Source organism: Nerophis ophidion, linkage group LG29 (genome assembly GCF_033978795.1).
Source record: "Nerophis ophidion isolate RoL-2023_Sa linkage group LG29, RoL_Noph_v1.0, whole genome shotgun sequence".
NCBI lineage: Eukaryota > Metazoa > Chordata > Actinopteri > Syngnathiformes > Syngnathidae > Nerophis > Nerophis ophidion.
The window spans coordinates 8,653,693-8,672,030 of record NC_084639.1 but is presented as its reverse complement, the minus strand read 5'-3'; the positions used below and the strand labels follow the sequence as shown (position 1 = coordinate 8,672,030).

General features: G+C 39.9%; 1 protein-coding gene and 1 long non-coding RNA gene across 3 annotated transcripts in view; one reads left to right on the top strand and one right to left on the bottom strand.

The window, feature by feature from the left end:
* Positions 1-5,744, bottom strand: part of LOC133546225 (uncharacterized) — a 28,071-nt gene extending 22,327 nt beyond the window's left edge. The window contains exon 1 of the long non-coding RNA XR_009805034.1: positions 5,385-5,744. This is a non-coding gene — a long non-coding RNA (uncharacterized LOC133546225). The remainder of the gene's footprint in view (positions 1-5,384) is intronic.
* Positions 5,672-18,338, top strand: part of wu:fb13g09 (ATP-binding cassette sub-family C member 5) — a 112,854-nt gene continuing 100,187 nt past the window's right edge. The window contains exon 1 of one of the 2 annotated variants that reach the window (XM_061892126.1): positions 5,672-5,825. The gene's annotated coding sequence lies outside the window, so the exon portion shown is untranslated. Of the gene's footprint in view, positions 5,826-16,387; positions 16,672-18,338 lie in introns of those variants that run through there. The other variant, XM_061892125.1, reaches the window with a different exon arrangement.

Below are 18,338 nucleotides of genomic sequence, written 5' to 3'. Positions count from 1 at the left end.
GAATTGTTTAAATCAGGCAAGAAATGTTGAAGTAGTGACAGTTTTTTAATTTAGAAATGTTATTACAGAATTTCGGGAAAACCGAGAATTTCTCCAGTTCAAAAACAACATAATTTTTTGTCCTGTTTAATAGGAATGTTATGACGGTGGAATGGTTGAAGTGAGTTAAAAAATGTGGGAGTAGTAGTCGACAGAACACAGGGTGAAAATAAGGTTTAGAAAACCCAGAATTCTGGAATTCCTGGGGAAAAAAAATTAACTTGGGAAAATGATAGTTTGAATGTGTTGAAGGTGGAATGGTATGAATAGGTCGAAAAATGTGGAAATAGTAAAAGTTTGAAAAATGGCCAATTCTAATTTTAAATGGGAAAAATGTCCAGGAATACCGTGAATTCTGGGAATTTAAGGAATTTGACAAGGGAAACCCCGCCATTCCCAAATAGGCTGAACAGTTTGAAGTTGGAACGGTTTGAATCGGGTGAAAAATGTGAAAGGTAGAGCGCGCCGAAATCTGGAGAACAAGAAGAAGATGAAGTTGAAGTTTAAAAAATAGATTAATTTTGGTGTAGAGACCCATATCTGTGAATGCTTTTGAGCTTTTACACCAGCGGTGTTCAAACTTTTTCCACAGAGGGCCGCACACAGAAAGATTTAAGCATGCGGGGGCCAATTTGATATTTTTCATTTTCAAACCATAACAAAATATATGGATTTTTGTTTTATCCTTAGGGCTCCTGGGGAGCATAGATTCAGTCACTAAAATGTTAAAAATAAGTCAGATTATTATTATAATTTTTTATTTAATGCTTACAGTAAATCTCTATATCAACGTGAAGTTGATATAAAGTAAAACGAATAAGGTTTTATGCCTTTTCTGTCAAAGACAACTGTTTTTTATAGTAAAACTGAAATATGCGGTACTTAAATAGATAGATAGTATTCTATTTATTCCTTCAGGAGAGTTCCTTTATTTAGCAATTAAAGCCCTCAAAGATCAATAATTCAGGACACCATTGATTTTAATTATTTAATATTTTTGAGTAATCACAGTGAAAAAATAAATAAAATCCTACTAAATATATCTGAGATCGGAAAGGTTCCCCACTCATAAAGTGATGCATTTTTATCATTAATTTTTTTTTACTTTTAACACTTAAATCCATCCATCCATCCATCATCTTCCGCTTATCCGAGGTCGGGTTGCGGGGGCAGCAGCCTAAGCAGGGAAGCCCAGACTTCCCTCTCTCCAGCCACTTCGTCCAGCTCTTCCCGGGGGATCCCGAGGCGTTCCCAGGCCAGCCGGGAGACATAGTCTTCCCAACGTGTCCTGGGTCTTCCCCGTGGCCTCCTACCAGCTGGACGTGCCCTAAACACCTCCGTAGGGAGGCGTTCCGGTGGCATCCTGACCAGATGCCCGAACCACCTCATCTGGCTCCTCTCGATGTGGAGGAGCAGCGGCTTTACGTTGAGCTCCTCCCGGATGGCAGAGCTTCTCACCCTATCTCTAAGGGAGAGCCCTGCCACCCGGCGGAGGAAACTCATTTCGGCCGCTTGTACCCGTGATCTTATCCTTTCGGTCATGACCCAAAGCTCATGACCATAGGTGAGGATGGGAACGTAGATCGACCGGTAAATTGAGAGCTTTGCCTTCCGGCTCAGCTCCTTCTTCACCACAACGGATCGATACAACGTCCGCATTACTGAAGACGCCGCACCGATCCGCCTGTCGATCTCACGATCCACTCTTCCCCCACTCGTGAACAAGACTCCTAGGTACTTGAACTCCTCCACTTGGGGCAGGGTCTCCTCCCCAACCCGGAGATGGCACTCCACCCTTTTCCGGGCGAGAACCATGGACTCGGACTTGGAGGTGCTGATTCTCATTCCGGTCGCTTCACACTCTGCTGCGAACCGATCCAGTGAGAGCTGAAGATCCTGGCCAGATGAAGCCATCAGGACCAGATCATCTGCAAAAAGCAGAGACCTAATCCCGTGGCCACCAAACCGGATCCCCTCAACGCCTTGGCTGCGCCTAGAAATTCTGTCCATAAAAGTTATGAACAGAATCGGTGACAAAGGACAGCCTTGGCGGAGTCCAACCCTCACTGGAAACGTGTCCGACTTACTGCCGGCAATGCGGACCAAGCTCTGACACTGATCGTACAGGGAGCGGACCGCCACAATAAGACAGTCCGGTAACCCATACTCTCTGAGCATTCCCCACAGGACTTCCCGAGGGACACGGTCGAATGCCTTCTCCAAGTCCACAAAGCACATGTAGACTGGTTGGGAAAACTCCCATGCACCCTCAGGAACCCTGCCGAGAGTATAGAGCTGGTCCACAGTTCCACGACCAGGACAAAAACCACACTGTTCCTCCTGAATCCTAGGTTCGACTATCCGGCGAAGCCTCCTCTCCAGTACACCTGAACTCCTCAGAGCGGAGTTCAGTAGGTCTTTAAGTTAACACTTAAAGACCTACTGAAACCCACAACCCAGTCTGATAGTTTATATATATATATGATGAAATCTTAACATTGCAATACATGCCAATACGCCCTTTTTAAGTTTACTAAATTGCAATTTTAAATTTCCCGCGGAGTTTCCTGTTGAAAACGTCGCGGAATGATGACACGTATGATGACGCGTGCGTTTGACGTCTCGGGTTGTAGCGGACATTTTTTTCCCGCCCGATCCAAGCTATAAGTAGACTGTTTTAATCGCATAATTACACAGTATTCTGGACTCTGTGTTGCTGAATCTTTTGCAATTTGTTCAATTAATAATGGAGACATCAAAGTAGAAAGATGGAGGTGGGAATCGGTGTATTGCGGCTGCCTTTAGCCACACAAACACAGCCGGTGCTTCCTTGTTTAAAATACCTGAAGGTGAAGTTTTACTATGGAACAGAGCGGTCAAGCAAACATGGTTCCCGACCACATGTCAACCGGCAGGTTCCGGTGAGAAAATTGTGGTAATAAGTCTGCTGTTACCGTAGTTATGAGCAGAGCTTGCATCCTCCTGCAGCTGTTGCAGACTATTACCTCCTCCCACCGGAGACACTGGCTGTCACCACACCCGTGGCCACACCCCTCCGGCTTTCAGGTACCATATAAGCTCACTAAAACACTAGTAACACAATAAACAGATAAGGGATTTTCCAGAATTATCCTAGTAAATGTGTCTAATAACATCTGAATCGCTCCCACTGTTTTCACCTTTTTTTTTTTTACTTTTTTTTTCCTCTAGTCCTTCACTCTCAATATCCTCATCCACGAATCTTTCATCCTCGCTCAAATTATTGGGGAAATCGTCGCTTTCTCGGTCTGAATCGCTATAGCTGCTGGTGGCTATGATTGTAAACAATGTGAGGATGTGAGGAGCCCTCACACCGGTGACGTCACGCTCACATCGTCTGCTACTTCCGGTAAAGGCAAGGCTTTTTTATTAGCGACCAAAAGTTGCAAACTTTATCGACAATGTTCTCTACTAAATCCTTTTAGCAAAAATATGGCAATATCGCGAAATTATCAAGTATGACACATAGAATGGACCTGCTATCCCTGTTTGGATAAGAAAATCTCATTTCAGTAGGCCTTTAAATTTCAAGATCAACTTCCGATATATCTGTCGATTTTAAATTTGAACTATTATTTTGTTTGTTTCATGCTCTTTTGTCAAAACTTTGATGTTTCTATAAGGCAACCACACAACATATGCAACATTTTTTCCACATAAAACATTTTAAAGGGATAATTTTTAAGTAATAATTCATTATAACATAGATTTTTTTGTCCTTTTTTTTTTTTGAGCAATGGAAAAAAAAGAAAATAAATACAAAAGGGAAAAAAACGGCCTGCATGGTGTTGTAAGCATTTCACATCTCACGCACTTTGCAAATTATACGTCATTTCCATTGTCCATCCATCCATCCATTTTCTACCGCTTATTCCCTTTTGGGGTGGCGGGGGGCGCTGGCGCCTATCTCAGCTACAATCGGGCGGAAGGCGGGGTACACCCTGGACAAGTCGCCACCTCATCGCAGGGCCAACACAGATAGACAAACAACATTCACACTCACATTCACACACTAGGGCCAATTTAGTGTTGCCAATCAACCTATCCCCAGGTGCATGTCTTTGGAGGTGGGAGGAAGCCGGAGTACCCGGAGGGAACCCACGCATTCACGGGGAGAACATGCAAACTCCACACAGAAAGATCCCGAGCCTGGATTTGAACCCAGGACTGCAGGACCTTCGTATTGTGGCAGAGGGGTTAGTGCGTCTGCCTCATTTCCATTGTGCGCAAGCAATTTGCATTATCGCAACACAAGATTTAAGACGAGATTTTGTGGATGGTTTAGTCCAGGGGTCGGGAACCTTTTTTGCCTGAGAAAGTCATGAAAGCCAAATATTTTAAAATGTATTTCCGTGAGAGCCATATAATGTTTTTTTAACACTTAATACAACTAAATGCGTGCATTTTTAAGAAAGACCAACATGTTTAGAGTACGATAAGTCTCTTTGTCTTTTAAATAACATTGTTATTCTGAAGATAACCAATAATACATCAAATGCTTCCTACCATTAATGCGACTTATGGTGCTGCATGGTTTTTCTGATGTCTTTGTAGTCTTGATACAGGGTTATTTTTAACACTGTGATTACCAGCGTAATTATTCATTACTTATCCTGTAAGCAATGTCAGCTGAGATTGATCTGAGAGCCGGATGCAGTCATCAAAAGAGCCACATCTGGCTCTAGAGCCATAGGTTCCCTACCCCTGGTTTAGTCAGTAACCCTACATTATTATATTTTATAAATAGTAAACCAAGTTGTGGTAGTAGTTTAGTCAGTTGTTTAGTCGTGAATGTACAGTGGTTAGGGTTAGGGTTGGACTGATTTGAGGGCAATACTCAGTTATATTGTCCCGACTACAAATTAATAGATTTACATAAGTATTTAATAAATTATTTTGACACCAAAAACATGTATTTGCGCCCATTGATTTGCAAAATGTGCACCACACATTATTCAAATATATAGCTGGAAGCAACATGCAAAAAGATTGCGCATTTTACAAATTGGTATTGTGATATTGGTATTGTGCCTACAACAATGGCAGCTTTGTGTCAACATTGCCACTTTTTCTCATTCCACTTTTTTTTAATGTTTTTTTATTTTTATTTTTGCAATACTATCAATTTTGCCATTTTTGCAGAATGTGTGGCAGGCCGTTAAACGATTAGCAGGCCGCAAATGGCCCCCAGACCGCACTTTGGACACCACTGATTTACACAATAATATCAAAAAATACATGCAAAGTAGTAAAGAGGGGAAAATAAGCCTGAGAACAATGAAGAGTGGAGTATTTAATGTGATTACCTCGCAGAGTTGAGGATAAATTAGAGCTGAAGTCTTTCAAATCAGCGTCCTTGTCTGGTCAGCTGGTTGCTCTTTTACCATCAGCATCATTAGCTCCATCATCGCCGGCTTGAGTGTCTCGGTGACGTCACAACTACTTTACCGCTCCTTTCGAAAACGTTAACAAATGGCTATACTTTTTCCAACAGAACATTCTTTTTTTATATATATAATTCAAACGTTTACCACACTTTATATTCAATATTCGAGGGTGAATTGTTAGTAAGCTCTTTCGGTGCGGTCTGCCATCTTGCGCGAAGCCTGAATCCCGCCCGCGAATCGGGGCGTGCCTCCACTTTGGCCACGCCCACATTGGGCCACGCCTATTTCCCCCCAACATAGGACCGCCGAGGAAGAATGCATGCAGAGCGTCGAAGAAGTTAATCAGTCTGCAAAAAGGAGGTAAGCATGGATTTCCTTTTTGTATTGACGTGCCATTTTGCAATATTTTTGGCAGAAAGGGAAAGAAGTAACATTATTTTATTTTTGAAATAGGTTATGCTCTGTATTAGTGATGGTCAGAGAAATCCTCATTAGGCATTCGAGGATTTCTCCAAACGTCAATGCACGCGTCGGCACAAGACTCCACCTGCTGGCCAAATGTATAATTACAAACAACTATCTTAACCACTTGAAGTGTAATGCATTGAATTGACAATGAATCACCATAAATGTTTGACGAAATGGATCTGCAGGTTACATTAACAAAGTAGGGCTAGGCGATATGGCCTTTTCTAAAAATCTTGATATTTTTAGGCCGTATCGCGATACACAATGTATATACGTAAATGTTTGTGTGTGTATATATATATATATATATCCATACATACATACATTTGTGTGTATATATACACAGTGTGTGTATACACACATATATAGATAAATGTGTGTGTATATATACACACACACAGGGACGTGCACATGATTATAGAGGGGCAGGGGCTCAAAGTCAGAAAAGGGCAGGGAATTGTTTTTTGGTCCTTTACACAATATGGAAATTAATGTAAAATTAAATTTGCTAAAAGGAAGCCAACTACTTAGCTGTGTGCCTCGTTGTAGGTAAAAGTGATTGCCATTTCTTTTGTGTCAACAAATTATTGTCATAATGAGTTAATTCAAATTATCATAGGCTTGGAAGACATGAAAAGCAACAAAACACTGGTTTATTATTAGGCTATTTATTGTTAAAGATAAGCAATTTAATATTGAAAATTGAACAGTGCACCATGAACTTCGGAAAAAAATAAAAAATACCCAAATGTGAAGTGAATTAGTGAATTATATTTATATAGCGCTTTTCTCTAGTGACTCAAAGCGCTTTACATAGTGAAACCCAATATCTAAGTTACATTTAAACCAGTGTGGGTGGCACTGGGAGCAGGTGGGTAAAGTGTCTTGCCCAAGGACACAACGGCATTGACTAGGATGGCGGAAGCGGGAATCGAACCTGCAACCCTCAAGTTGCTGGCACGGCCACTCTACCAACCGAGCTAAACCGCCGAAAAAACTTCAATGTGAAAATCTGTCCTTTTTCCCTTAACTTGATGAAAACACCATCAAGTTGTAACTTTCTCCCTTAATGCTCAGACTAAACAACTGAAACGCAATACAACTTTATATCTAAACCTCTACTGTGAGAGAAATGTGATCCGCCGTAAACAGTGCATTTTATTTTGAAAAATAACCCGGTGTTTTATTTTGTATTTTGTACACTACTTCCTGTCCCGCACGGTCCGCTCTGGTCTGTGCGGAATTGATGTGCTGTGCTCCGACGTCCGGCAAAAACAGAAGCTGACACATTGAATGATAGAATAATACAGCGTTTTTCTGAAATATTACCCATATTAGATGCTGAATAAGTGGACGGCGACTAGACCATAACTCACAGGTTCAAGTTGCTCCACTGTCACGTCTCCTCAGGCCGCAGTTGGCTATCCATCCTCTCTCTCACTCACTCACTCGCCCTCTCTCTCTCTCTCTCTCTGGCGGAAGCGCAGGCTCAAACAACCCGGTATTACAAGAAAACGTGGAGTTTTTGTACGGCTGTTTTTTGTTTTGTTTTGTTTTTTTACATCCCTAACAGGAATTTATGAATGTTGTTTGAAGAAAAAAAACAAAAAAAAACACACACACAGGCAGAGGGCACTTTTTAAGACAAGGCAAAAAAGGGCAGGGGCTCAAGCACCCATAGGGCCCTATGTGTGCATGTGCCAGCACACACACATATATGTGTGTGTGTATATCAGGCATGTGATTTTTCCGTCTAAAGTCGGAATTCCGTCTTTATTAATCTCGTGGGAAAAAAATGTGTCGACCAATCAACTAGTTGATTGATCGATTTGTTCCTTGTGACCAATCAGGACATCTGTTATGAATGATGACGTTATTACCGCCATTTTCCAAATGTAAACGATGTTGGTTCTAGAGAGAAAGGACACTTCACGAGTAAAAGAAATTGATAAACATGTCAAAAATAAGTTTCGATGGGACTGGATTGAAAGGGAAATCACTGATACTGTTGGTAAGAAGGAAGTTACGACTTTGTCCGGCCATTTATTCGGAAAATCGATTGTCCCGGAAAAGTTTTGTGCACGTGGTGTCATGATAATATTGACTATGGATCACGAGATTTCAAGGCTTTCGAAGTACATGCGAAACGCCAAAAACATATGAAACAACTTGAAGCAAGGAAAACGAACTTTTCACTAGCTGGTACTTTTGGATGTCAACCGAAAGTGAGCAAACCTTACAGACTTCATCCTTTGTTTACATCGACAACTGCCGTAGACATTGAGGGGAAAGATCCACTCAAACAACCCACTTCAGTTGCAGACAGGGTAGTTAATAATGAAGTAAGCTAAAAAATATTTGCTTGTGAAATACGCATGTTTGTTTTAAATATTAACCAATTATTGCTTTGCGAAATATAAATGTTTTTTTCTAAAAATAAAAAGCCACGTGAAAATATATAATGAAATTACAGAAAATCACAGAGTCGCATTATTGATTCCAGTTAACAATTTATTCGGAATAAATTTGCATATATTACTAGAGGCAGAAGTTGGCAGTGAAATCCAAAAAAGAAGCTACAAAAGCAGAGACCAAAAGGAAATTGCAGGCTGCTCAGAAATTTGCAAGGAAAGCTCATGTTAGGGCTCTCCGAGCAAGTAAATGTGTGAAGTGAACTGAAGTAATGTGGTAATACTGTAAATAAACTGTAGATAATAACACTGATCAACGTGACACCTGTGGATGTGAATTGATGTAAATATTAGTGACTAAATACTGTTGGGAATGAACCATATACAGTGATTCATTAGGTTAATTGTGGTATGTATGTTCTATTAATGATGTTTTCATGTCTTTAAAGACTAAAATATTTTCTTCAAATGGTGCTGTCTTTGTTAATTTTAGCATGTTAAATTGGTGAAAAACCAGGAGCTGGACCTGGACCTGACTGGGGGCCTTCGTCCCCCAAACCCCCAGAAATTTTTTCAGTCTTTTTCATTGTGGTCAAATCACATGGTATATACACATATATAGATAAATGTGTGTTTGTGTGTATATATATATACACACACACATACATATATGTGTGCGTGTGTATATATATAAAAATGTGTATATATATATATATGTCTGTGTATATATACATATATATGTGTGTGTGTGTCTATATATATACATGTGTGTTTATATATACTGTATATAAGTGTGTGTGTGTATATATATATATACGTATATATATGTTTGTGTGTTTATTTATATATATATATATATATACACATATACACATATATATATATATATATATATATATATATATATATATATATATATATATATATATATATGTATGTATGTATATATACACATACATATTTGTGTGTATATATACATATATATTTTTGGTGGTGGGTTTTCGGTACGTCACTTGTCAATAGTTCGCAATTAATAGGCTATATATACATAAATATATCAATTCATACTGTAACTATTAACTGGTGTTAACGTTCGTGTGGTTTGAATTTGATGTCAGTTTTAAGTATGTTTAAAAACACAGGTTATTGGCGGAGAATGAGGAAGTGTTGAATGAGGAAGCATGGATTCACGGACAGGAAAGTAGGTGGTAAAACCTGTTGGAATTGTGCTGTTTGTTATTATAAGATTGGCAGTAAAAGTTAAAAATAACGTGTAATATATATATATTTATATATATATATATATATATATATGTATATATATACAAACCCCGTTTCCATATGAGTTGGGAAATTGTGTAAGATGTAAATATAAACGGAATACAATGATTTGCAAATCCTTTTCAACCCATATTCAATTGAACAACATATGCTGCCATCTAAGCGCCGTCTTTTTCATGGATGACCCTGCTTATTTCAGCAAGACAATGCCAAGCCACATTCAGCACGTGTTACAACAGCGTGGCTTCGTAAAAAAATTAGTTCGGGTACTTTCCTTGCCCGCCTGCAGTCCAGAACTGTCTCCCATCAAAAAAGTGTGGCGCATTATGAAGCGTAAAATACGACAGCAGAGACCATGGACTGTTGAACGACTGAAGCTCTACATAAAACAAGAATGGGAAAGAATTCCACTTTCAAGCTTCAACAATTATTTTCCTCATTTCCCAAACGTTTATTGAGTTTTGTTAAAAGAAAAGGTGATGTGACACAGTGGTGAACATGCCCTTTCCCAACTACTTTGGCACTTGTTGCAGCCATGAAATTTTAAGTTAATTATTATTTGCTAAAAAAAAAAATAAAAGTTTATGAGTTGAACATAGGGCTTCACGGTGGAAGAGGGGTTAGTGCGTCTGCCTCACAATACGAAGGTCCTGAGTAGTCCTGGGTTCAATCCCGGGCTCGGGATCTTTCTTTGTGGAGTATGCATGTCCTCCCCGTGAATGCGTGGGTTCCCTCCGTGTACTCCGGCTTCCTCACACTTCCAAAGACATGCACCTGGGGATAGGTTGATTGGCAACACTAAATTGGCCCTAGTGTGTGATTGTGAGTGTAAATGTTGTCTGTCTATCCGTGTTTGCCCTGCGATGAGGTGCCTACTTGTCCAGGGTCTACCCGCCTTCCGCCCGATTGTAGCTGAGATGGGCGCCAGCGACCCCAAAATGGAATAAGCGGTAGAAAATGGATGGATGGATGTTATTATACCCAATCATGGCACCCACCTCTTCCCAATTAGCCTACACACCTATGGGATGTTCCAAATAAGTGTTTGATGAGCATTCCTCAACTTTATCAGTATTTATTGCCACCTTTCCCAACTTCTTTGTCACGTGTTGCTGGCATCAAATTCTAAAGTTAATGGTTATTTGCAAAAAAGAAAAAGTTTGTCAGTTTGAACATCAAATATGTTGTCTTTGTAGCATATTCAACTGAATAATAACATTCACACTCACATTCACACACTAGGGCCAATTTAGTGTTGCCAATTAACCTATCCCCAGGTGCATGTCTTTGGAAGTGGGAGGAAGCCGGAGTACCGAAAACCCACCACCAAAAAAATACTTTAATTGCCGAAAACCACGCTGCCGAAATGTAAACAAAACGCACACCATTGTCTTGTCAGCATGTCTGTGATGTTGACCTAATTTGAATATATCTCATACATACGGACAGCCATTTACAAAATCTGCAAATATTAATAGGACAGCGGCGCCTTTTAAGGAGAAAAAGTCCAACTGGAGCAGCAGTGCCAAGCAAGTGTGACGTCATGCTTGCTGGATCTCTCCTCTTTCATCAGGGACATCGAGGCACAGAAGAGTCTCTAAACGCAAGTACATTTTATAATAACACTAGAAAAAGATGCTAGATTTGTTGCTAGTTGTTTTTAATTGAAAATAAAGTCATTAAAAGTCTCTAGACACTAGACACTTCTACAAATCTCAACAAAGTACATTGTATAATAAGCAGTAACAATTGAAAATATGGCAAAACTAAACAACAATATATTAATATATATACTAATGAATAATAACATCCTTTTTAAAGAAAAAAATCATATATATTTAACTCATGTTTTAATCAAGCTGTTATTATATGGTATTATCAATTCAATATCTAATTTAAATCTGACGTTTTTATTTGTTTTAATTATCATTATTAGATGTGTGGGTGGGCCAACAGCACCTCCCATCTAGCACAGCTGTAACTACATCTCAGAGTAGGAAATTTTTCCATGACAAAAACATTTTAATTGATTGTGATTGGTGTCTGTCTGTTTGTGTTGGCCCTGCGATGAGGTGGCGACTTGTCCAGGTCCGCCCCAATGCAGCTGAAATAGGATCCAGCACCCCCCGCGACACCGAAAGGGACAAGCAGTAGAAAAATGGATGGATGGGTGATTGGCATTGAGGAAAAAGCTGCCAGGTTTACTGTGCTGAATGGCAACAAAAATTACCCTCCAGGCATCTTAGAAGGATATAAAATAAAGGGCATGCTGTTGATTATTGAGCTTAGAATTAAACGTATTTCCCCCTCTGGAAAATGAGTTTAGAATAATTAAAGTGTTTGGTTTACTGGGTAATTAAACAAAGTTTGGCACTCAGCATTAAAGGTCTACTGAAACCCACTCTTACCGACCACGCAGTCTGATAGTTTATACATCAATGATGAAATATTAACATTGCAACACATGCCAATACGGCCGGTTTAGTTTACTTAATTACAATTTTAAATTTCCCGTGGAGTTTCTTGTTGAAAACGTCGCGGAATGATGACGCGTGTTTGTGACGTCTCGGGTTGTAGCGAACATATTAGCCCAGCACCACACACGGCTAAATGTTGTCTCTTTTCATCGCATAATTACACAGTAATTTGGACATCTGTGTTGCTGAATCTTTTGCAATTTGTTCAATTAATAATGGAGAATATAAAGAATAATGCTGTTGGTGGGAAGCGGTGGAATGCAGCCGCCTTTAGCACCGAAACACAGCCGGTGTTTCTTTGTTGTGAAGCTTTAACACAGAGCGGTCAAGCGAACATGTTTCTCTACGTCAAGCAGCAAGTTTTTGGATGGGCAAATCGTGATATTAAGTCAGCTCTTACCGGAGACTTCAGTGGATTATGCAACCTCCTCCTGCAGCTGTCAAAAAGGCAGCTGTGATCTTGGCTCCTCCATTGGCTTCTCTGAGAGACACTGGGGTTCACCGCAGCCATCCGACTTTCAGGTATGACTTTACAATCTCACTAAAACACTATTAAAACAATAAGCAGATAAGGGATCTTCCAGAATTATCCTAGTAAATGTGTCTAATTACATCTGAAACGCCGCCTGGAGCCTTCGCCTTTTTTTTATTTTTTATATATATAGTACTTCATTCAAAACGTCCTCATCCACGAATATTTCATCCTCACTCAAATTAATGGGGAAATTGTCGCTTTCCCGGTCCGAATAGCTTTTGTTGCTGGAGGCTATGATTATAAACAATGTGAGGATGTGAGGAGCCCTACAACCCGGGACATCACGCGCATGTCGTCCGCTACTTCCGGTAAAGGCAAGGCTTTTTTATTAGCGACCAAAAGTTGCGAACTTTATCGTCGATGTTCTCTACTAAATCCTTTCAGCAAAAATATGGCAATATCGCGAAATGATCAAGTATGACACATAGAATGGACCTGCTATCCCCGTTTAAATAAGAAAATCTCATTTCAGTAGGCCTTTATTACATATCTTGCTGCGATGAGGTGGCGACTTGTCTAAGGTGTACCCCCCCGCCTTCCCCTCGAATACAGCGACCCCCCACTACCCCAAAAGGGACAAGCGGTAGAAAATGGATGGAACATAAATCTTGGCCGTGCTGCTTGCAAAGTTTTACTGGAATATTAAACATATTTTTACACTGCAGCTAATATTGCCTCGCTATCATTGACATTAATGTTTCATGGCTGCCTATGACAAATGGAAAATAATTACCCAGCTAACATAGACGAGCTAATGTTAGCGGGCTATCACTGGCGCCAAAGTTAATATTACTGCTAACGTCACCTGACACACAGCGGCAAGCTGAAAGGAGCAGTCGTCTACACAAATGAACGTCTGACAAAATGTGAAAAAATGCAGGTAAATTTAGGAAACTGGGGAAGATTCAAGTCGGTAGACGTGCCAGCTGCAGATCAAGTTAAATTGCCTGCTAGAATCACCTAGAATAAGGGCATAAACTGGGACACAACTGTCTTTTACTTGTTTTTTTTTTCTTTATTTAACTAAAACTGGTTTTAATACATGTCATTTTTTTCTAATACCATTGATTTTTGTATTTCTTTTTCTTACTTTTATCACTGGATAAGGGAGCAATCCGAAAACATACAAATACGTGAATTATCATGTCAATATGTTAAACACATGTTCGACATGTTTACACTTACAAAACCCAAAACCATTGAAGTCGACACGTTGTGTAAATTATAAATAAAAAGAGAATACAATGATTTGCAACTACTTTTCAGCCTATATTCAATCAAATAGACTGCAAAGACAAGGTATTTAACAATCAAACTGGAAAACTTTGTTATTTTTTCCAAATATTACCTTATTTGGAATTTAATGCCTGCAATATGTTTCAAAAAAGCTGGCACACGTGGCAAAAAAGACTGAGAAAGTAGAGGAATGCTCATCAAACACTTATTTGGAGAATCCCACTGGTGAACAGGCTAATTAGGAACAGGTGGGTGCCATGATTGGATATAAAAGCAGCTTCCATGACATGCTCAGTCATTCACAAACAAGGATGGGGCGAGGGTCACCACTTTGTTAACAAATGCTGAGCAAATTGTTGAAGAACAACATTTTTCAACCAGCTGTTGCAAAGAATTTAGGGATTTCACCATCTACGGTCCGAAATATCATCAAAAGGTTCAGAGAATCTGAAGAAATCACTGCACGTAAGCAGCAAGGCTAGCAATGAATGCTCATGACCTTTGACCCCTCAGGCGGTACTGCATCAAAAACTGACATCAATGTGTAAAGAATATCACCACATGGGCTCAAGAACACTTCAGAAAACTAAAGTGTGTGTGTATGTATGTATGTATATATATATATATATATATATATATATATATATATATATATATGTATAGATATTGTGTCAAGGTTTCTGTAGTTTATCCGTTATACAGTGCTCATTACCGGGGTAGAGCAGAATATATGCTAGGTCAGGAAAAAACGCAGAGGCTATTTCATCCCTACAAGCCTGTTTCCCTGAGCAGGCAAACCTGCAAAACAGGCTTGACTTAACGTATGGATGTATATATATATGTATGCATATATATATATATCTATATATCTATATATAGATATATATATATATATATATATATGCATATATATATATATATATATATATATATATATATATGTGTGTGTATATAAATATATGTATATGTGTACATATATATTTTATATATATTTATATGTGTGTATATATGTGTATGTATATATATTTATGTATGTGTTTGTATATATAATTGTATCCACGTATGTATATATGTATATAAATGTATGTACAGTATATGTATATATACATACACACACATATGTATGTATGTATGTGTGTGTGTATATATATATATATATATATATATATATATATATATATATATATATATATATATATATATATATATAATGGCTAACAGTGATGGCTATCTGGCTAAAACACCATAACACACTTCCACTTCCAATGGAGTGTAACTGGTGAATGTTAACACACAATTGGTTCGTGCATTCCCATCCATCCATTTTCTACTGAATGTCCCTCACGGGGGTCGCGGTGGGGGGGCTGGATCCTACCCCAGCTTCACTCGGTACCACTGATGATGGTACACTCAGGACAAGTCGTTTGTAGAATTTGATGCACCTGTTTTTGGTGGTTATGTTGCCATAGTGACAATGCGACGATTGGTTGTAATGGATCACCAGCAATGATCAATTATCAATTATTATTTGGGCCATGACCGAAAAGATAAGATCACGGGTACAAGCGGCCGAAATGAGTTTCCTCCGCCATGTGGCGAGGCTCTCCCTTAGAGATAGGGTGAGAAGCTCTGCCATCCGGGAGGAACTCAAAGTAAAGCCGCTGCTCCTCCACATCGAGAGGAGGCAGATGAGGTGGTTCGGGCATCTGGTCAGGATGCCACCCGAACGCCTCCCTAGGGAGGTGTTGAGGGCACGTCCAACCGGTAGGAGGCCACGGTGAAGACCCAGGACACGTTGGGAAGACTATGTCTCCCGGCTGGCCTGGGAACGCCTTGGGATCCCCCGGGAAGAGCTAGACGAAGTGGCTGCGGAGCGGGAAGTCTGGGCTTCCCTGCTTAGGCTGCTGCCCCCGCAACCCGACCTCGGATAAGCGGAAGAATATGGATGGATGGATGGACACACATACATTATCTATATGTCTTGTTTTTTTGTATTAATAATTTTTTGTGTGTGTTAATGGAAATGTTAGTGGTGGCTTAGCCATTATATAATAGGCTGATTATGTAATTGGTAAAAATCTATAGGGCACGTTATGTAAATGTAAGAAATATAAAAATTAATCTCTGGAGATGATTTAGCAGATTTGAGGAACGAAATATGTTGGCCAACCAAGAGGTATTCATTTTTTCTCTCTCTCTGGTTTGTATGAAAACGCACTCCCTGATTCAATATGCAGTCAAAATAAAAACTCACACAATGTACGTTATTATGATAGTACAGTTTGGAAATCTATTTAAAGTTACTCGTTTGCAATTTAAACGCTCACAGGTTTTGACCAATTGAAATTGACCGGGAGGGCGGCCAATCAGCGTGCAGTGCGAGCGGGCTCACTTCCTCCTTCGAGACTCCGCCCCCTTTCCGGCTGGTTTTCTCTAACTTCCTCATTCCCGTGACGTTCACGGCTTTCACCGATTGGCGGAGGCTCTGTGACGTAGGCATGACGTCGGGAATTCCTCTCCCCGAGGTGCTGGGATGAGGCGGCACGTACCGCATCCACGTGAGACGGGAGGCGGGGGGTGGGGGCGTACAAGTTGACAATCTTTCCGGGACGATCTTCCATCATCATCGACCAAATCCGCCGAGCAGGAAGATGAGTCCGCTCCCTTCACGTCTTTAAGCAGAAGCTAACAACATGGTCACCCTCATCAGCATTGGCTAGCTGCCCGTAAACAAAACATATTTTATTTTATTTTTTTGGAGAAGCGGGACCCCCTTCAGCCAGGCCGACGACATTAACGTAAGTGTTGTCTTATTTTCGGGGTCCAAACCGTGACAACACTCGTAGTTGTGCTATAGGAGCTCATTCATGTTTGGGACATGTGCTGGCAACACATTATTTCAGTGTTTTTCAACCACTGTGCCGCGGCACACTAGTGTGCCGTGGGAGATTGTCTAATTTCACCTATTTGGGTTAAAAAATATTTTTTGCAAACCAGTAATTATAGTCTGCAAGTGATGTGTTGTTGTTGAGTGTCGATGCTGCCTAGAACTCTTCCATATCAGTAGCTAATTGCTTTGTAGATGTCGGAAACAGCGGGAGGCATAATGCAGGTAAAAAGGTTTCTAATGCTTAAACCAAAAATAAAGAAAAGGCGGGTGCCCCTAAGAAAAGGCATTGACGCTTAGGGAAGGCTATGCAGAACCAAACTAAAATTGAACATGCAACAAAAGTAAACAAAATCAGAATGCTGGACGACAGCAAAGACTTACAGTGGAGCAAAGACAGAGTCTACAAAGTACATCCGAACATGACATGACAATCAACAATGTCCCCAGGAAGAAAGATAAAAACAACTGAAATATTATTGATTGGTAAAACAAAGTAGAAGCGGGAAATATCGCTCAAAGGAAGACATAAAACTGCTACAGGAAAATACCAAAAAAAAGAGAAAAAGCCACCAAAATTGGAGCGCAAGACAAGAAGTAAAAGACCAAACACAGGAAAACAGCAAAAAAGTCCAAATAAGTCAGGGTGTGATGTGACAGGTGGTGACAGTACACCTAGTTTGAGACAAGTTTTTTAATAGTTTCTGCTGGTGGTGTGCCTCCCCATTTTTTCATCGCAAAAAATGTGCCTTGGCTCAAAAAAGGTGGAAAACACTGCATTATTTAACATCAGCGCAGAGCTATGTTCTTGCTAAAATGACTTAAAGGGCAAAAATGTTGTGGACATTTTTATACCCTGTGATAGTGTATAAACCAGTGTTTTTCAACCACTGTGCCGCGGCGCACACTCGTGAGATACAGTCTGGGTTGCCGTGGGAGATTGTCTAATTTCACCTATTTGGGTTAAAAATATTTTTTGCAAACCAGTAATTATAGTCTGCAAATGATGTGTTGTTGTTGAGTGTCGGTGCTGCGTAGAGCTCTTCCATATCAGTAGGTGGCAGCCGGTAACTAATTGCTTTGTAGATGTCGGAATCAGCGGGAGGCAGCATGCAGGTAAAAAAGTTTCTAATGCTTAAACCAAAATTAAACAAGGTGGGTGCCCCTAAGAAAAGGCATTGAAGCTTAGGAAGGCTATGCAGAACCAAACTAAAATTGAACATGCAACAAAAGTAAACAAAATCAGAATGCTGGACGACAGCAAAGACTTGCTGTGGAGCAAAGACAGAGTTCACAAAGCACATCCGAACATGACATGACAATCAACAATGTCCCCAGGAAGAAAGATAAAAACAACTGAAATATTATTGATTGGTAAAACAAAGTAGATGTGGGAAATATCGCTCAAAGGAAGACATAAAACTGCTACAGGAAAATACCAAAAAAAAGAGAAAAAGCCACCAAAATTGGAGCGCAAGACAAGAAGTAAAAGACCACACATAGGAAAACAGCAAAAAAGTCCAAAAAAGTCAGGTTGTGATGTGACAGGTGGTGACAGTACACCTACTTTGATATAAG